At 37.4% G+C, this 22,108-nt stretch overlaps 3 pseudogenes; all 3 read right to left on the minus strand.

The window, feature by feature from the left end:
- Nucleotides 1–1,013: 1,013 nt before the first annotated feature.
- Nucleotides 1,014–2,864, minus strand: LOC145035325 (syntaxin-23-like; annotated as a pseudogene).
- A 1,620-nt stretch (nt 2,865–4,484) lies between these two features.
- On the minus strand, nt 4,485–6,304 carry LOC145035013 (berberine bridge enzyme-like 8 pseudogene; annotated as a pseudogene).
- A 13,135-nt stretch (nt 6,305–19,439) lies between these two features.
- On the minus strand, nt 19,440–21,370 carry LOC145035014 (berberine bridge enzyme-like 8 pseudogene; annotated as a pseudogene).
- Between the last annotated feature and the right edge of the window lie 738 nt (nt 21,371–22,108).

The raw sequence follows: 22,108 nt of genomic DNA on the forward strand, positions 1-22,108 counted from the left end.
GCTAATGACTTAGCTAGAGATTTAGCGACGGACTTGTTTTTCATTGCGACGACTTTAGCAACGGAATATCCATCGCAAATTGGTCCCTTACCACCGTTATTCAGGATATCAACAACAAAAATATTCCATCACTAATCCCTTGCAAACCTCTATATATGTCTTTTCATATGTCCGTCGCTAATCACTAGCAAATTTTAGATGTGATTCTTTTTTGTTTCCGTAGCTGATCCCTCGCAAATATATAGTATTAGTTTTTTTTTATTACAAATCTAAAACAAAAAAATACTAAAAACATCAAAAAATTATACAATCCCAAATTAAACAATAACAAATTAATACCAAAGGAATCATATAACTATACAATCCAAAACCAAACACTAATATTAAAATACTAAAAACAAATATCAAAATTTAACAAAACATCCAAAAACATCAAATATCAATGTTTACCAAAATGATCAAAATCATCAAATATCAAAGTTTAATATTCATTGATTTTTATTTCTAAGTATAATGTACCATAATCTCAATTTTGTCTCATATTTTGAGTTTTCACATACATATTCCCCATTGCTTCATATCTTGCATTGCATCCGAAAGGACCATAATGGAATTGGCTTCCGATTCCCATTAGACCCCTTGGAATTAGGTGAACCAAGTTCTACTTATTTTTTCCTGCAATGGAATGAGACATGGTATTTGTTGGAAACATGATTTTCTGTTGATGAAGGACATTATTGTCTACTCATTTGAAGCTAAACTAAATACAAGACTAGAATAGAATTGAATTCCGATTCCAACCAAAAAATATATAAAAAAAAAACATGTTGGTGAAAGAAAATACCATGTTTGCATATTAGTCTTCAAAAATTTCTCTTTTGGGATTTGATCTTTGAACATTTGTATCAACCATTATGGACCACTGAGAAGGTCTTAACTGATCTTAACTGCTGGACACAAGAAAACACAAGAAAAAGTGCAAGTCTGATCTTAACTGCAGGACACGGCATGTCTCAAATGACAATAAAGCCCTCCTTAAACTCCTTTTTGCCAATAAATTCCAGAATGTTAACAATCTGAATAAAAAAACAAAGTTCGACATAAATCCCTATTAATATTCCTATGTATAATCAATCAGTTATTCATCCCTACTAAAACTGAAATTGCAAATACTGACGTGGTCTTCTTTTGGTGCACTTATTTGCACATTAAGACAACCAGAATGAACAGCTTCAGTAACCTTTGATGAGCTGTCACAGCATAGGATCAAACGACAAATATTTAAAATTAGAACCCTCATCAACACAATAACAAATAACATAAACTAACCAATAAATATACTATCTGAAAGCTGGATTCTTGCTTGTGCAGTTGCAGCATGAGAATTCTCAAAATTTGACCCGATATCAACTGAAAAAACAAACATCATGTAATTTACTTTCCTTTATATAGCATTGCACTTATGTTTTTTTTTTCATTTCAAGACTGTACTTTCAAGCTACTTACCAATCATGGCTCCTTGTACATGAACCAAAACAACAAGATCTTTAAAAATCTCATTTACTTCCCCAGTTTGATACAGTATTTCTTGAATCCCCTGTTCTCTTTCCTCAATACTACCTCCTGTCTACACAACACAAAGAAAGAACTTATAAAAATAATGATGACATGGCCATAAAAAGGTAAAAACGGAAGAACAACAACACCTCACCTTCTAGATTCCACAAGAAGTGCACATTGTTATGAGTTTTTGTCTGAACTTATATCGATTTCACTGGCTACATAACTGCAAATACAACCATAACAATCTGTTAATTCACAAAGCTAATTCAATTTAGTTCCATATGTGAATTGGAAATCTACCTTGAAGGAAGAACGGCTTGAGGAACAAAAGGAGTGTAAGTTGTCTCTCTTTCAGCTGAAAGGCATCGAGCTTTTTGAAATTCTTTTAGAACTGCTTGAAAACCTTTTGCAAGTTTAGCATCTATAATCTTTTTGCTAGTCTGCATTCCAACAAAAACAAAAATCAATCACCATGAAAGGAGTGTAAATATTTTTTGATGTGCTTGTGTATGAGAATTGATAAGGAATCAATTACTTACACTAACTTCAGCACGATGATCTGTTTCATTAGCTTGTTTGAGTTTCTCTGAAGTTTTAAATTGTTCTTCTTAGAGAGTGTTGTGCTTCTCTTGAAATTTTATCAACCTCATTGAGTACTAATACTGATACAACATATATGAAACACCATGAGTACATTGGTAGGACGGATGTCACACACACACACACACACACACACATATATATATATATATATATATGTATACATATATATATATATATATATATATATATATATATATATATATAAGAATACTTGTTTGCAAACCTTTGAAACCCTTCTTTTCTTTAACGTCAATTGGTCTGTTCTTTGCCATTTCTTTAATGATTTCTTGAACAATGTACCGCTCCTGGAACCCAGCATCACTTGGGTTCAGCTCCACGTGGTGGGTGCTTGAAAGAGTCGTCAGTTCCAAATAACCGGTTCTACTTCCAGCCTGCAAAACAGCCATGTTTCAATCTTGTTAGGTACCTCTGCATAATCAGGAATAACAAATAATTCATAAGGGAGATACTTACATCAACTTTCCAGGTTTTTTTCTCCACTTTCACCTGTAAATTAACCAAATTCAGGAAGAACAGGCAGTTTCATCATCCGATTAGAGGGACATAAAATTAAACAAAAGAGATAAGAGTCAGAATTTTAGAAAGACCTTCTTGGCACTAGCCCCAAACATCTTCCTAAGAAGGGCCATAATTAGGGTTTTTTTCAATTCCTCAAACATCTGCCTGAGAATGGCCATGTTTGCAATTAGCCCCAAACAACTGCAACTTTATCGCAATTCCCAGACTCTATGTTTTTATCCAAGCAATTATAACAGATGTTGGTGATGCCACCCTTGAACCACCGAGTAGATAGATAGGAATGGCCAATAGCTGATTAGGCATGTGATACAAGATGAAAGAGGCAGATGAAAGAAAGATAAAAGTATTGTTTACCTCAATTTTGATGTTCCCATTTCTAACATCAAGATTCTCTGAGTAAACCTATTGACCCCATTTCTCTTTCCAATAGAATTCTGATGCGCAATATCATACCAAAAGCCACCAGGATCTTCAATTGATATGTTGTACATCTCTAAGTACTGAAATGGTGCTCCAAATCACCGATTATATGATGAAAATGTTTATTAAAAAGAACAGCGAATAGGTCATGTTTCCTTCTTGTGATTATAGTTCACTTCGTATTTTGAAAATCCAAAGTAGAAGACTTCAAATGAAAATAGGAATTCTGTCCTCTTTGTTCTTGTTAGGTCAAAATATATTCTCATTGAAATAACAGATCTATATGTTTATGTAGCCACCAATCCTTTCTCAATAATCAAAACTAGAGTATCGCCTTTATAGTTCAAAACTTATGTATTTGACTCGACACTGACTCTATTTTTCCGACGAAATGAAACAATATATGCAGATGATCTGCTATTGATCAATTTTGAGGATGATACCTTTCGAGGAGAGGGTACGTGTGCCTGTTGGGAGAAATCGTGACCGGGAAATACGAGATCGTCCTCCTCGGATGCAAGAGACTCTCCGAGTATCACGACATTCAGCTTTGGTATCATGACGGCACCCGACGGGCGAGTCGCCATTGACTCCAAATGACGGAGGTGATTAGTTGTGGTCAATTTTTCCTAGTTGCCATGATCGGAAACGTGACTCGAGCGGATTTGAGAGTCAACTCTCCTTCCTCTTCGGTTGGAGATTGCTGAGAAGTTATACTAAGAGATCTGAAGAGACAATAGAAGATTGAACGGCGGTGGCAGGGAAACGATGAGCAATGAGGAATGGAGACGAATCGATAGGGAAGCCAAAGAGGATGTGAGAGGGATTTGAGTCGACATAAGGCCAATTAGGGCTTTGGGAAAGATATCTGTGGGAATGAAAATAAACCAACGAACAAGAAAAGAAGAAAAGTGGGAATGAAAAAACGAGGCGACAATTTTCTGCCAGCGACTCGCAAGGCCAGGCCTGGGATTGTTAGCAATCCATCGTTATTCCCTCGCTAAATGTTTTAATCTGAGACGGATTAACAATTAAATGTTTTTGTCGAGATATTATTAGCAATCAGTCGGTGATCCCTCGTTAATGCCTCTCTAAAGTATGTTAGTTAAAATTTTTGTGCATTCCATCGTTAATCCCTTGGTAAGTCGTCGTGATTAGCTACGGATAGAATCCGTAGCTGATTCTGTTGCTAAAGGTCAAGTTTCTAGTAGTGATAAGACAATGTATTTATTAGATAAATTCATAATTAGAATTTGAACACATGCTTTTAAACATCTTTGTTAGCATGGAGATCATATACACTAGGAAAAGAAGCTGACAGAAAGTAGCATTGTTGCTATTTTTTCATGAAAACAATTAAAAGAATTAATAAAATGCATCTGTTGGGTCTTTCTTCAACCGCTTAGTTGATCGGGGGTTTTAGAAAACAGGAATACTCTGTGGGCGCCTAAAGAAATTGTGAGGATCAACTTTGGCCTTGATTCGAATCAACTTCTTGAAGTTGTCCCTCTTCCAGTATCTCTCACCCCAAACACTTGCTTCTTGGTAGTTAGTACTTCCAACACCCAAATCCAGATCATTGTAGTTGGAATATGCCTCTCTGGGGTTGTTTGACACATAAGGCGTCATTAACGCATCCAAGCTTCGCAGCCAAGCTATCCTCCTGAGGGATGTAGGGGTTGTGTCTGAAGGTTGACCGTTAAAATTGACAGTCTTTAGAATTTGTAACAACACCCCCGCTCTATGAGGATACGGAATTGCTGTCTCGGAGAAATCAGCCATCCTTCCGCCAAATGGATTGATCATCAGAAGCGCCGATTCATCGTTTTGGATAAGCTTTCTCCATATCTTCTTGAGTCCTCTTATGGGGATGGGTGCCCGGGTGTAGTCTGATTTGCTTTTGTTGTTCAGCTTGGCAATGGCAGATCGGTTCGTAAGAATCTCGGTCGGGGTTGAGCTTGGCAACCCCCAAAACACAAGGGTCGACTGCACCATTCTAATTTCTTCACAAATCTCTCGGGTAACACCGAGCTCTGGAAATTTTCTGTAAAGCAACGGAAGCAATGTGTCTGTTGTGCCCTGATATATTCCTTCAAACATAATTCTTATGGTTTTCTTGGTGGTGTTGCCGATATATTCGGCAAAAACTTGAGTTCTTATGTGCAAATTTCTATCGATATTTGGTGCAACGTATTGATATTTATGGAAGATTTCGGTTGCCCCTTGTTCCAAAGTTTTATTGAGTATAAAGACAGTTACTTTTTTTGGAACTGGAACCAAGCTCAGCTTCCATGCAAGAACAATTCCAAAACTTGAAGATCCACCTCCTCGGATCGCCCAAAACAAATCTTCTCCCATTGATTTCCGGTCGAGAATATTCCCATCAACATCCATGAAGCGAGCATCCAGAACATTATCGGCTGCAGTACCGTATTTCCTCAACAGGTTTCCGTAGCCACCACCGCCCATGTAACCACCAACACCCACCGTAGGGCAAACACCTGCCGGGAAATACAAGGTATCCGTCTCTCGTGAAATTTTGTAGTAGAGTTCACCAAGCGTAGCGCCTGCTTGGACCCAAGCAGTCCTTTTTGCTACGTCCACGTCTATAGACCTCATGTTGGTGAAATCAAGCATAACAAAGGGAACATCAGCAGTGTATGAGAGGCCCTCGTAGTCATGGCCCCCACTCCTGATCCTGATCTCGTAGCCGTGTTTCTTGGCGCAGTATACACATGTTTTTATAAGGGTTTCCTCCATAGGTGTCACGATCACTGATGGTCTAGGCGTGGAGGGTTTAAGGAACCTGGTGTTTTGAACTGCCACTTGCCAAATGGGTAGGAAGGAAGCATTGACAGGGCTGAAAATGAGTTGAGAAATGGCAGTGACATTGTTGGAGTTGGACTGTAGGCAGCTTATTAGATCGCCAGAACTTGAGGTTGATAAGGACGTTGCCCATGAAACAGAAAACAAGAAACTTAGAACCATGAGCAAAACTGAAGATCTAAGTTGACACTTCTTCATGTTTAGTTAATTTGGTGAGCTTGATCAATAGCAATGGCGTATTTATATACAGCAGAGAGCATACAGTTGACTTCAAATGGGGTTATAAAAATTGTGATCGGTTCAAATTAAGGTGTTTGAAAAACCTCGGAAGGAGGATGGTGATCAATTCAAAGATGTTTGAAAAATGCGGGAAGGAGGATGGTGTTCAACTGATTCTATTTTAGGGTATACAGGTGCAGCGTTGAAGATATATGGCGTGTTGACTTTTTCCCTATAGACTACTAAATTCGCATTCTAAAAACCAATGAAGCAGTGAACAAATTGATATTACATATGTTCAGATTTTTAGCCTTTTTCTTTTAACTTTCGGATTGAAATCTTTGCAAAAATTTGAACAACACACGTTTTTTAGAATAATTATCAAACTTATAAATAAAACGTATCTCATCAAATGTATATTTTTCTCAAACATAAATTGAAATTATTTCTTACAAATATATGTGCTTTAATTTCCTGGCACCGTATACCAAGTCCTGGGACTAGCTAGTTTGTAGATAAAGTGTTGACTTTGACTTTGGAATATAAGCATACAAATAACATAGCGATTTTACTTTTAACATCAATTCAAATGCTGTGCTGTTATATAGGCATTTTGGGAACCGGCTTCACGCTCCTCTCCGTTCTTAATTAGTACTCAAAACCTAAAAAATATGATTAAGTTTTTTAATTATACACTTTTAATACATTATTATTTAATATATGGAAAAACTAAAATTAACATTTAAAATTCCCTAAATAGAAGTAGAATTTTCAGATAGTAATGAACACACATAATCTAAAATAGAATAAAATAAAAATAGAAATTGTGTGATAATTAGGCAAAATAAAATTTGGAGACTTATATGGTGAAATTTGGGGATCAAACATCGGCAAGTTGCCTACGCACACAAGGCCTGTTTGGTTGCTACCACCTACGGTCCCAGCCAATGGTCGTTTGGAGGTTTACACAGTGAAACATTCGTGCAGTTGGTTCTCTATCCGAATACAAGACCTGTTTTGCTGCTAACGGTCGTTTCAATGTCAATGAGAAGATTGTGATGAGGCATTCACACCGGTTGTCAAACCGAAAAGAAGAACACATTATCATCTGCCTATCTATCTGCTAGATGTGAAGAAACCATTTGTACACGACCACATGAAGGAGGCAATGTGCATGCATCGACCAACATGTTTTTGGGATATCAAGTATACATCTTAATCATATTTGATACCTTTAGAAACTATTATGTTGTCTTAATAAATGCCGAAAGCATCATACATTTGATTTGATCAACGTGCTATTAACATCGGCTTTCAACATAATTAAACTATAACATCCCAAAAACATAGAAAATTAAAATTTTCAAAAAAAGAACCCATTTCAACCATATGGTATTTACGAAACCATAATTTCAAATGTATAAACACAATCAGAGCTTTTCCCAAGATCTAATATCATAAAAACAGGAAAATGTATATGATCACACCTTCATTTTTCCACGATCATCAAAAGTACCTGAAAGAATAAACTGAAACTGTAAGCCAAAACTTACTGAGTTCCCCCAAATTACCACAACACAAACAATATTATATGAAATTTTGCATGTTGGGTCCATAACCTCCTGGTTGGCTTACCATGGCCCACAACATCCGGGTTGGACTACCTTGCATATAACGTATTGGTTCCACAACCTCCCAGTTAGATTACCCTGGCCCATCACCTCCCAGTTGGATTGCTCTGGCCCACAACCTCCTAGTTGGATTGCCTCGGTCTGTGGACTGACAACACAAAGCAGTAGTCTCAACCAAAACATAATATGTCCACATATAATTGATAACAAACATATTCAACGGACATATAATCATATAGCTAGGAATCACAGGTAGTCCTACAAATCTATTAGTCTAACGCATATCAACAGCCATCATATAATCATACATGTCTACCACATAATCAACATATCATCAATCAATACATATCAGTAGATCAACTTCAATGGGCAGACCTTGGGGCCTTCGACCCATAAGTACAGTAAGGAAAACGCACATCTTAGTCTGAACAAATAGATGAATAGATCTCTACTACGAGTCTTAGCTCTACTTGTCACCTATACAATAGATACAAACCAATCTCAAATACAACTCAAAATACCCAAAATACACTTAGGTTAACTTGGCTAAAATTGGTCAAAGTCCAGAATTCAACGTATAGCTAACCGCCACGTTGTGGCCTTCCTTGGCCATGTTGTGGCCATAAAATGCCAAAACAGACGAGCCTTAACCCAATCGTCACGACATGGTTGTCCAAACCACACCATGGTTACTATTCCTCGAACCTCTTAATGGAATAAGCCGATTTCTTCCATCTCTGGGGCTCCAAAGCCTAAATCTGGTCTATTATGGGGTCTAAATGGATAAAGTTCCAACTTTATCCCTTAAGTCCATCCAACGAATAAGGATCTTAAATTCTATGTTCAAAAGAGCAAACTCTCAACATTGCTTAAACATTAAGCTCCTAATCCTTGAAGTCCTTTCCTCTAAAACTCATTTTTGATCCCAAATAACATTCTAATCCATAAATTTTAAAAATTTATGAACTTTCATGGCTATAAAGTGTCCAAATCATAAACACTAACATTTCAAAATGCAACAAGTAATCAAATGCATGCATGGAGGAAAAGAAAGGGTCAAGATTCTATTTTATAACTCTAAACACCCAAAAACATCTAAAAAGGAAACTCATTGGATCTTGAGTAGTCCATACTCACAGGGGCGGAACACGAATATTAGAACTAGAGGGGCCGAAATCAAAACTTCAATATAAAAATTGTTTTATATGGTTCAAAATTATGACAATTATAAGTAAATTTTTAGTCATACTAAATTACTTCCATTTGGTAGGTACGAAAGGGATCATATATGTAAATCTTATATGAAATGGATCATATATGTAAATTTAAGGATTATTTTAATGTTTATGTAGTTATTCACAGTTATATCTTTTAAATAAATCAACAAACAAGTAATAAGCATCTAAATATTTAAAATGTCGGAATTGATTTATAGATACTAATAAACAATAAACTTACATATAAAAATAAATAGTTTAATCCAATAAAAGAGCAATGTGAGCTTGTTAGCTTGACAACTTTACAGTTTTACAGGGAGTAGTCACATTGCAAACTATAGGGACTAGTTATAGGGACTAGGTTTAATCACAATTTTAAGCTCTTCTTTATGTATTAAATAACCAAGAAAAAAATAGAGAAAAGGAAAAAAGAGGCTACCCACAGAGCAGTGGGACTTGAGGAAAACCGGCTCTGACATCCAACAAAGACGAGTGAGAGAAATAGAGACCATACCATAAACACATACGATGAACACCAAAAGGGCGTACAAAGGTAGCAGCGATTTAAGCGTACGACATTGTTCTTCCGGTGTGTTTTGAGAGGTCTTTCACTGCGTCAAAAATATAATTTTAGGTTTATAGATTTCTTAAAATCAAAGTTAAATGGTTTTAAATTTGATTGTATCTTTGGATATTATTTATTTTATAGATTTAATCGGTATATAGCTTTTATTTACAACAGATTCCTAAAAAAAAGGGAATTAGTTTTGATGTGTGATTTTGTTTAGTGATTTTCTGAAAGCTTGTCATCAGGTATTTATTGTTTTAGTTAAAAACTAAATTGTATAAATTAAATGTATTGCTTATACTTAAAAATCTGGAAAACGGGAGGGCTAATTTTTCATTCTAGTAAATATTTTTTAACTTGATTATGTATAATAGGTATTATGAGCTTCAAAAGCAGGGGGGGGGCATGGCCTCCCCTGGCTCCTAAGTGGGGGTCCGCCACATCATACTCATTTAGACCAAAAATATGGGACAAAAGCACATACTTTCTAACATTAGCAAGATATAGAGAGATAATCATCAAGTTGAAAACTTTATATCTCCTAGGGGTTGCTCAAGAAGTGTACAACTTAGATCTACAAGGCTTGGAGCTTCGTTCTTGCTTTCCAATGGCTTCCTTCCCTCTAAAATAGACACCAAACACCAAAATGAGCTCAAAACACCACTAATGGAGATTAGGGTTTGAAAGGAACTAAGTGGGCAATGGAGGCTGATGAGGGTAAAAGGTCTTCAGGGTTTATGAGTCTTAAATAGGGTGCAAACCCTAGAAATTAGGGTTTGTCCAACAGCGGCTAACACATCGTGCCACATATTGCCATTTCGTGGTGGTCTTTCAAAAACCTGCGACCCAAAAAGAATTACCACGCCGTGATGGAACTCTACTATTCCGTGACCACCCAGAAACATAAATCACTGAAATTTAGAGTCATACATGGAATCGGTGTTACACAAACTGATTCATTTATTTTTATCTAACAATCATTCAATGCTATCAGATACCAGCTTCTATATGCATTACATTATTTTCACAATGCTTTCCATTAAGCTTCTTTAAGAGTCAGTTCACTAGTGAATTTGCTATAATATCCCTTGGCACACTTAAATTATATTTTAGGCATTTCCTGTTTATTCACTTAAACGACTATTTTTATATCAACAAAAGTATGGAACATAGATTCTATGTGTGTTATTATACAACACTAAAATCCCATATCACCATTCGATTAAGTTCCAAAATTGGATTCGATAGGCATCCCGATAGATTATCCTACTTTATATCGTAGCTTAGTCGGTATGTCTAGCCTGGTCTATCATAGTAAATTCACTACCGAACTTACATAAGGTCGATGGAAGCTATTGTGAAAATAATTTCATATGCATAGAGAAGTCGGTATATGGTAACATGAAATGATTCTTAGATAAACATAGATGGATCGGTTTGGTTATGGTTAAAACTGATGTTAGTAGCACTATGAATTTCATCAAGCCCATGAGATGGAGTAAACTAGACATCCATATCTAACTATAGACCCTGGAATTTTGACATTTGGAGTTCTATTGAATTTATAATAATTTTTGAAACACAACATATGAAATATGTGACAATACATACTAGTTTAAGAAGATTGTGAATAATACCTTTCAAGGAGTTGTAATTTGGTAATTTGATTCAAAGTTTAGAGAAACTAGACTCATCAAATTTTCTAGAAAACCAACCTTTATGATTTTTGGAGCTTCTGATAGTCTTGTATGATTTCTAGAAGTTCGAGGACAGATTCAGTGAAATTGATCATATTAACCTTTAGGTCACTTTAGGTGTCCCATGAAGGACTTAGTGATTAAGCTTTCACTTTAATACTTTTATCATAATTAGTGGTTACTCATTAGGCTGTCTTTATATGTAATTCAAATTAACCTAAAGGTCATGATACTTAGCTTAATGAGGATTTAGAGTTAGGAACTTTACGTTCAAAATCATCGTATTAGGGTTAGGTTACAACCAATTGTGCTCCTTATGATACCAAATGGATGAGAAATAAGTCCTTCTTAAAACCAACACCTATTGGTGGTCGGATGGTTGTGTTGTGGTGGTTAATAATGGTCAAACCACCCTAAAAAATGCACGGTGTTGATTAAGTGTAAGTGGAATAATTGGAAAATATGCTTTTACATTCATTAGTGCACCATCACAAGTAATACAACCATAAGCACATTTGCAGAGTGGCTTATTCATTAGTGCATTGTTTTCAAAATCCATAATATCAACATTTTATTTTAAATATCAGAGTGTCCCCATATGAAATGCGGGAGAGTGCACGCCGCACCATCAAACCTTACCCTTGCCCTTAGGATCTGAAGTACCTAAAACAATCAACAAACTATAAGTTAATGCTCAGTGAGTTCCCAAGAGCATACCCCATATAATCCACATAACCTCATAATCCATAACAATCACATAAACCATGCATATAAACATATAAGGATGCCCAGAACACCCTCCAGGGTCTTTATCCAGGATGTCATGGGCACCCCTATATGGTCTTATACCTATGTGCCATGGGCACCCCCGTGGTCTTACTTGGAATGCCATGGGCACCCCCACATGGTCTTTTAGCCATGTTCCATGGGCACCCCCATGGTCTTTACCTGGAATGCCATGGGCACCCCTACATGTTCTTACAACCAAGTGCCATTCATGCAACATAAAGAACTAACTAACATACCACATAACATATAACCAACTAATTTACCACATATCACTATATAAATTAGCATTGCACATAACACATAATGGGCCGACCTTGGTGCCTTCAACTCATTGGTATGGTGAGGAGACTCACCTCTGTCTGCTGAATCCGAAGCCGCTTTCCTAACAGTATGTGACCACCCATGCTGAGCAATAATACCAATAAACCAAGGTTAGGGTTCAACATAATACAATTAAATGACCCAAGCCCCAAGTCCTTTCCTTATGGCCCAAAAGTGTCTTATTGTTGATGGGCCCAAAGTCCATGTCCAAATATCATTAATAGGCCTCATGGTCGAATAAAGCCAAACCATAGCATTCATGGCCCACAATAGATAAATTAGCCCACTAACTCAAAACGTAACCAGGCCCAATGACTGATTAGGGCCCAAAGGGCTTACAAGCCCAAAACAAGTCCAAACCTATCTGAGTGCGTACACCCTACGTACCACTCCTGTACGCTTAGCGTACTGGGTCCGTATGTTGTACGCGTTGCGTACGCTATACTACACCCAACGTACAAACCGCTTAAGCACCTTTTACATTAACTACTTAATACTTGATCCAATGTCCAATCTTTAGATTTGAGTACATTAAGACGTCCCAAGGCATAAAGTTGGCAACTTTATGCCTTTGCATGTCCCATATGCTCCCAACAACCCATTAAGACCTTTCCAAGAGTCTTAATCCATGCATGAGGTCAAAACACCCTTCAAGACTCCATTTTTATGCTATGAATGGACCAAAGGACTTTAGATTTATCCTCCCTAAGCTCTGGAGTTTCTTAAACTCTCAAGAGGTGGTTCAAGAACACAAAAAGGGACTAAAGAGAAAACCCTAGCTCTAGGAATGAAAATGATGACCAAGGTGAAAGATTTTTACCTCCTCAAGCTCCCTAAGCAGCTGAAAATGTAAGATCCACAAGGTCTTCATCATTCAAGCTTGATTCCTCTTCTTCCTTGTAGCTAGCACAACAAAAGGATGATGTTTAAACACCCACAAGCTCAAGAACACACTCTCTAATGATTTTATGGTTTTCAGGGACGTTTGAGAGTGAAGGAGGCTTGTTAAGGTGAAGCTTAAATGAGATAAGGATGCTTATATAGGTCTTAAGTTCAGAAATTACGGTTTGAGCATTTGTCACGTATTCCCCGCGTACCCTTTGGTACGCCAACATATGTGTTGTCCCTCAGCGATCATCCATGCATGGTATGCTAAGCGTACTCATGAAGTACGCCCAACATACCAAAGGGAACATTATGCCATATCATGAGTACGCCCAACATACTTAAGGGAACATTATGCCATATTTATAATTTCAAGGGCTTCAAAGGTAACACTTGATTTGGAGTGTTACAACTCTCCCCCACTTGAACTAGACTTCATCCTCGAAGTACGCAAACATAAACAGATCGGCTGAACCTTGCCATGAGGCCGCTGATGTTCAGCCTTGGCCTTCCTGCAGGTCAAGCACCAATCCACAAACCAGATGATCTCCCACTTCATGCAGGGCTACTAGTTACTCAGTCTCCAGTCTCTATACATTGTTGTGGCCCCAGATGTATAGTAAACTTAGACTTGTGTGCCTCTTCCAATATCCTCTATCTCATCCTCCAGATACCGGAACCCACACTCGGCAACAGTGTGCCAAAAGACCCCGACCATGTCGAACAAACAAGGGAATCTGATCCCAAATCCTCTCCAACTTCTAATTTTCTCTCTTCAAACCCTCCACCTAAGCCTCCTAGATCATATCCAACAATGGAGAGATCATTGTCATCCTCAAACAAATGTTCCCGATCGGAGAACCAACCGCCTTTTGACTCAAAGCATCGGCCACCATGTTGGCCTTCCCTGGATGGTATAAGATCTCACAATTATAATCTTTTAGCACATCCAATCACCTCCTCTATCATGTTGAGGTACTGCTGATCGATCAAATACTTCAAACTTTTGTGGTCAGCAAAGATGGGTTCACCGCACTGCATACAAGTAATGCCTCTAGATTTTGTGGGCAAACACCACCGCCCCCAATTCAAGGTCATGAGTGGGGTAGTTCGCCCCATGAGGCTTCAGCTGCCTCAAGGTGTATGCGATCACATGTCCCCTCTGCATTAGTACTGCCCCTAACCCTGAGATCGATGCGTCACAATACACCACCAAATCATCAAGCCCCTCAGGTAGTACTTGAATCAGGGTCTCACATAACCTCTGCCTCAAGGTCTCGAATGCCGACTGCTAGTCTAGGCCCCACCAAAAAGTCGCATTCTTTTTGGTCAAACAGGTCAATGGTACAACGACCTTGGAAAAATCCTAGATCAATCTCTAATAATACCCCGCTAGAACGAAGAAGCTACAAATCTCTGATGTGTTATTCGATACTTCCCACTGCACCACCACCTCAACCTTGGCTGGATCAACCGAAAAACCCTCCTCGTTGATGATGTGCCCTAAAAACTATACCTCTCGCAACCAGAAATCACACTTTAAGAACTTGGCATATAGCCCTTATATTCTCAATGTCTCCAACACCTCCCTCAGACGTTGCTCGTGATGCTCCTTGGTCTTAGAATAGACCAAGATATCATCAATAAACACGATCACTGACAGATCCAACATCGGCCTACACACTCTGTTCATGAGATCCATGAATGTTGTTGGGGTATTGGTGAGCCTGAATGGCATCACCACAAACTTATAGTGCCCGTACCGAGTCTTGAAAGTTGTCCTCAGTATGTCCTCATCTGATGGTACCCCGACCAAAGATCAATCTTGGAAAACACAAATGCACCCAATAGCTGATTGAACAAATAATTGATCCTCGAAAGCGGATAACGCTTTTCGACCGTTATCTTTTTTAGCTCCCGATAATCAATACACATCTTGTGTGACCCGTCCTTCTTCTTCACGAACAGGATCGATGCTCCCTAAGGGGAACTACTCGGACGAATAAACCCTCGGTTTAGCAGCTCCTGAAACTGCATAGACAGCTCCTGCATCTCAGGCTGAGCTAGACGGTAAGGTGCCTTAGCTATCGGAGCGGCAATCGACACCAAATTAATGTATATTCCTTCAAGCACCAAACATGCGGAAATCTTCAACATTGGTGTATTGAATTCTCTATTCATTAATATCTAATTAAGTTTGAACATTTGAAAGTCTCCTCTTCTGATCAAACTACGGCAGGTGTTAGTGTATAGCCTGCCCATGGCCGGTTCTTGTAAAAGTGTTATTATATTTGTAATTATATGATTTAGAAATCGAGAAGAAGATCCATAATTACCAAATCTTTAGGCAGGCAAGAAACAGAAACACATCTATTGTTCTTATTCATGATTCCGATCGATATTAGCCCACATGACTAGTAATTGTAACACGATGCTTCTAGTTAACAAAGTAATATACTTTTAACGATTATTCAAAAATATTTAACGAGACCAACTTAACCAAAATATAATTAGTCATATCATACCTTCAAGACACAAGTTTTCCTATTGAAATAAAATCTATAAAAGGAATGAACGCATAATATGTAGTGCCTAATTGACTATTTCTAGCTAGTGGAATCAAAATGCTAGGTCGCATGCATTTCTACTATTTAAATTTAATTTGTTCAAATTAACAACTACAATGTTGACTAAAGAATGTTGTTATTTGGATAGTCACGTCAATTCTTATTTAAATAAACTAAAAGAATATATAATAAGTAAATATGGATCGCGTAAAGTTATGGATAATTTAACTAACTTTTTATTCAAAGATGCCACTTTTGATCAAATCAATTTTTATTTGAAAGTAGATGTCAAACGAACAAACATACTCATGTTATTTATGCTTTGAAAAATCATTATACTTAATTAAGTAATTTATTCATATTGTTATGTATAATTTGTTGTAACGAGAACTGCTTCCGAAACCGGCTGTTCTTAAATTATTGGAACCGGAACCGCCTACATCGGTTCCTAGAAAATTGGAACCGCTCCCGGAACCGCCGGGACCGGTTCCGGTTCCAAATACCCGACTTCTTAAATATAAAACTTTTTATTTATAAATTATAGAGTGTATGGCATGGATATTAACATTTACAAACATCAAATGTATAAGATATGATAATAAAACCATTATAATAACTTGATCTTTTACATAACAACCTATTAAAAATTAAAAACACTTCCCATAATTAAAAAAAAAATCATAGAAAACATTTCAATTCAAGTGAAATTTAACAAGTAAAGATGATGAAAATGAAAAATTACAAACAATAAACATAACACAACAACAGGAAAAAACAACCCAGCAAAAACAACATAGCCTTGAATTAGATCCATTGATCTTGTCAGCTCATCGAGAACAGTATATTGCATGCATATTCCATCACAATCTTTAAGTTAGACCATTTGATTTGCAAAAACCTGAAAGTTTAAACATGATAAAATATAATCTCAAAATCTCCACAAACTTACAGGTATTTCATGCACTATCCTGTTTTGCTTTTGCTGGGTAACCTAAAAAAACCAACATTACGACTCATATACATGATTATTAAATGATTTTTATTAGGCAATAATATCTATATGCATACCAGGAATGCAATAGCTTGTTGTATGTGCTTGAGCTCATCCAAAAGACAACACAACAACTACAACAACAACACGAATCAATTGGGTCATATTTGTATTAAGAAAAAAGAAAATAGAATCATAAATTCATAAATCATAATGTAAAATTTTGTATTAAGAAAAAATCATGGTAAAGGAAGGATTTGAATTTACCACACTGTCTACTGAAACACCCAATATCTCTGTGTTTTTCTTGTCAAATTCTGCCTATCTATCACTGAATGCATTGATTTCTACATGATAAACACATAATTAAGAGAAAAATTGGATCAAATTATGTTTAAAAGTAATGTGAAAGTCAAAGTGAAACTCACCTGTTGGACAAACAAAAGTGAAATCAAGAGGGTTGAAAAAGAAAATGACATATTTCTTGATGGGTTTGAGCCAAAAGAACATCCTATGTGCTCATGCAAACCCTAATTCTTGGATCTAGGTTTCTCTAATTATACATTCATTTATCCAAGACTTTCAAACCCTAGATCTAATGAGTATAATTCGAAATTAATTAAACAAATTAGATCTAGATCATTACCTCTTGTTGCTTGCTTGAATCTTCTTGTCTTTGAAGCTTAGAGTCACAAGTGTCACTCATCTAATGGTTTACAAACACCAATAGCAAAAGAATGGTCTTGGAGATAGGCTGGAGGCTCTTGAATTTGACTCTTGCACTCTTAGGAATAGGGTAGCCGAATTCTGGAGCCTAAGGGTCCTATTTATATTGAAGATGTTAGGGTTTCAGTCAAAACCCTAATGGACAACTTAGGCCTTAAGCTATCCAAGGAAGCTTTTGGAATGAGGCCATAGGGCCGAAATTATGGATGGACACATCCTAATTTCATCCATGCCTAGTCCAAGAGGCTCCTCAGCCCAATACTCAACTATCACACATTTGACAGTTGAAGTCCCTAATATTAAATTAATATCTTTTAGCCACAAAAGTAATTCTTGTCTAATATTAATTTAATTGTGTGATTTCTCCATTAATATATTATTCATATAACATATTAATAAATCATAATAACCTCTTTCTTAATAAATCATCCTATCATGTTGCTTCGGTGAAGACAACCCAAAAGAATCATGCACAACCGGGTCAAGTACTTTACCAAATATAGTTACGGGCTTAGACACTAATCCAACATTTTTTTGCCAATGTAGTCAGAGAGCTTAACCTATAATTCATAAAGTTGTTACAAAGTTATGAAATCTGGGATTTTATGTATATATAATCATTATGTATATGTAATCATTATGAGTCGATTTAGTTACGTTGATGAATTCTTGCTCAAAAAAAAAGCTTCGGCTTCAAAATCTGGTGCAACATTTCCGACCAGTGGAAGGCCCTATAAACACTAAAATACATTCCATAATTTCAAATCCATACCGAATACATCTACTTCCATAATCAGCGAGAACATGATAATAAAATTTAGATATTGGTATAATGGTGTTGTACAACATAGTTTCAATTTTTTGAATGAACTAATGTCTAATGTTTGATCCTCACCACACAACTAAACAAAGTGAGGGATTCTGAGCTACTTACAACTTTGACGACGAATCCATTCCGATGGGAGGTGGAGGGACGGAGGGAAAAGGAGGAGTGAAGAGATTTAGATTGGAAACTGACTTCGATTGAGCCTACCAATTGAGCCTACTGATTGAAGCGTCGATTGAACATAACGATTGAAGACTACTGTGGTATTTCTGGTTAATCGGTAACGGGAGCGATTGAAGCTTCGATTGAACAAACTATTGCCGGTTTGATAGGGAGAGTGACGACAAGAAGAGAGGCTATGGTGTCGGCGTGTTCTTTTTTCTTTCCGTAAGAATGAATATCAAAAACCCTAAAACGACTAAGGTAAGGAAATCAGGTATAAGTTCTTTTGCCCTATTTTTTTAAAAACAAAATTAACAAAATAAAAAAATTTAATATATATTTTTTTTAAAAAAAGACGGGTACTCGGAGGTACCTGTTCCGATTAACCGCTGGTTCCGGGTACCCAGTATCGGAACCGGAACCGGCGGGTATCCAGCGGTTATCGGTTTCGTAAAAATAAAAATTGGAACCGGAACCAGCGGGTATCCAGCGGGTATCGGTTTCGTAAAAATAAAAATTGGAACCGGAACCGCCTAAGGCGGTTCCAGTTCCAGAACTCACAGTTCTGAGGCAGTTCCGGTTTCGTAAGCAGGTACCCGCTTCCGCTGCTCATCCCTAGTTTTAACGTTATTGTTCTGCCAAAATATTGATCGTAATATTTCAGCATTTACCCCCACATGATAACTCTATGGCGGGTTCGGTGTAGGCCGTCCAAATGATACATTTTTTTTTTCACAGTACGTATCCCAAGTCTAAAGTTGTATTGACCCAAACTATCTTAATAAAAAAAAAAAAAAAACATAATTTTTAGACAAGAGGAAGTATAAGAAAGAAATATGATGTAAAATGTCTTAATAAGACAATGTATTTATTAGATAAATTCATAATTAGAATTTGACCACATGCTTTTAAACATCTTTGTTAGCATGGAGATCATATACACTAGGAAAAGAAGCTGACAGAAAGTAGCATTGTTGCTAGTTTTTCATGAAAACAATTAAAAGAATTAATAAAATGCATCAGTTGGGTCTTTCTTCAACCGCTTAGCTGATCGGGGGTTTTAGAAAACAGGAATACTCTGTGGGCGCCTAAAGAAATTGTGAGGATCAACTTTGGCCTTGATTCGAATCAACTTCTTGAAGTTGTCCCTCTTCCAGTATCTCTCACCCCAAACACTTGCTTCTTGGTAGTTAGTACTTCCAACACCCAAATCCAGATCATTGTAGTTGGAATATGCCTCTCTGGGGTTGTTTGACACATAAGGCGTCATTAACGCATCCAAGCTTCGCAGCCAAGCTATCCTCCTGAGGGACGTAGGGGTTGTGTCTGAAGGTTGACCGTTAAAATTGACAGTCTTTAGAATTTGTAACAACACCCCCGCTCTATGAGGATACGGAATTGCTGTCTCGGAGAAATCAGCCATCCTTCCGCCAAATGGATTGATCATCAGAAGCGCCGATTCATCGTTTTGGATAAGCTTTCTCCATATCTTCTTGAGTCCTCTTATGGGGATGGGTGCCCGGGTGTAGTCTGATTTGCTTTTGTTGTTCAGCTTGGCAATGGCAGATCGGTTCGTAAGAATCTCGGTCGGGGTTGAGCTTGGCAACCCCCAAAACACAAGGGTCGACTGCACCATTCTAATTTCTTCACAAATCTCTCGGGTAACACCGAGCTCTGGAAATTTTCTGTAAAGCAACGGAAGCAATGTGTCTGTTGTGCCCTGATATATTCCTTCAAACATAATTCTTATGGTTTTCTTGGTGGTGTTGCCGATATATTCGGCAAAAACTTGAGTTCTTATGTGCAAATTTCTATCGATATTTGGTGCAACGTATTGATATTTATGGAAGATTTCGGTTGCCCCTTGTTCCAAAGTTTTATTGAGTATAAAGACAGTTACTTTTTTTGGAACTGGAACCAAGCTCAGCTTCCATGCAAGAACAATTCCAAAACTTGAAGATCCACCTCCTCGGATCGCCCAAAACAAATCTTCTCCCATTGATTTCCGGTCGAGAATATTCCCATCAACATCCATGAAGCGAGCATCCAGAACATTATCGGCTGCAGTACCGTATTTCCTCAACAGGTTTCCGTAGCCACCACCGCCCATGTAACCACCAACACCCACCGTAGGGCAAACACCTGCCGGGAAATACAAGGTATCCGTCTCTCGTGAAATTTTGTAGTAGAGTTCACCAAGCGTAGCGCCTGCTTGGACCCAAGCAGTCCTTTTTGCTACGTCCACGTCTATAGACCTCATGTTGGTGAAATCAAGCATAACAAAGGGAACATCAGCAGTGTATGAGAGGCCCTCGTAGTCATGGCCCCCACTCCTGATCCTGATCTCGTAGCCGTGTTTCTTGGCGCAGTATACACATGTTTTTATAAGGGTTTCCTCCATAGGTGTCACGATCACTGATGGTCTAGGCGTGGAGGGTTTAAGGAACCTGGTGTTTTGAACTGCCACTTGCCAAATGGGTAGGAAGGAAGCATTGACAGGGCTGAAAATGAGTTGAGAAATGGCAGTGACATTGTTGGAGTTGGACTGTAGGCAGCTTATTAGATCGCCAGAACTTGAGGTTGATAAGGACGTTGCCCATGAAACAGAAAACAAGAAACTTAGAACCATGAGCAAAACTGAAGATCTAAGTTGACACTTCTTCATGTTTAGTTAATTTGGTGAGCTTGATCAATAGCAATGGCGTATTTATATACAGCAGAGAGCATACAGTTGACTTCAAATGGGGTTATAAAAATTGTGATCGGTTCAAATTAAGGTGTTTGAAAAACCTCGGAAGGAGGATGGTGATCAATTCAAAGATGTTTGAAAAATGCGGGAAGGAGGATGGTGTTCAACTGATTCTATTTTAGGGTATACAGGTGCAGCGTTGAAGATATATGGCGTGTTGACTTTTTCCCTATAGACTACTAAATTCGCATTCTAAAAACCAATGAAGCAGTGAACAAATTGATATTACATATGTTCAGATTTTTAGCCTTTTTCTTTTAACTTTCGGATTGAAATCTTAGCTAAAATATATAATAATTATCAAACTCATAAATAGAACTTATCTCATCAAAAGTATATTTTTCTCAAAACGTAAATTGAAAATATTTCATACGAATATATGTGGTTAATTTCCTGGCGCCGTATACCAAGTCCTGGGACTAGTTCGTAGATAAAGGGTTGACTTTGACTTTGGAATCTAAGCATACAAATTACAAAGCGATTTAATTTTAACATCAATTAATTGAGAAACACTTATTAGGCTTTAGGAGCACTGTTTTGGTCTCCTTTTCAATGATCTCTGATCCCTCTTCATCAAATGATACTTTTAATCTGGTACCCACAATCAATTGAGAAACACTTATTAGGCTGTGTTGCAAGCCTTCCGCGTATGCTACCTTGCGAATGGAAAATTCCTCATTCATAATCATATCGTATCCCTTGATTTCTCCAAGTGAATTATTTTCAAACTTCACTTTTCCTCTGTCCTTCAGTTCTCTAAACTCTCTCAGCTCTTCCTTCCTTCTTGTCATGTGATGTGAGCAGCCAC

The sequence above is a fragment of the Lactuca saligna genome, chromosome 3 (assembly GCF_052625555.1).
Source record: "Lactuca saligna cultivar CGN05327 chromosome 3, ASM5262555v1, whole genome shotgun sequence".
Lineage (NCBI taxonomy): Eukaryota > Viridiplantae > Streptophyta > Magnoliopsida > Asterales > Asteraceae > Lactuca > Lactuca saligna.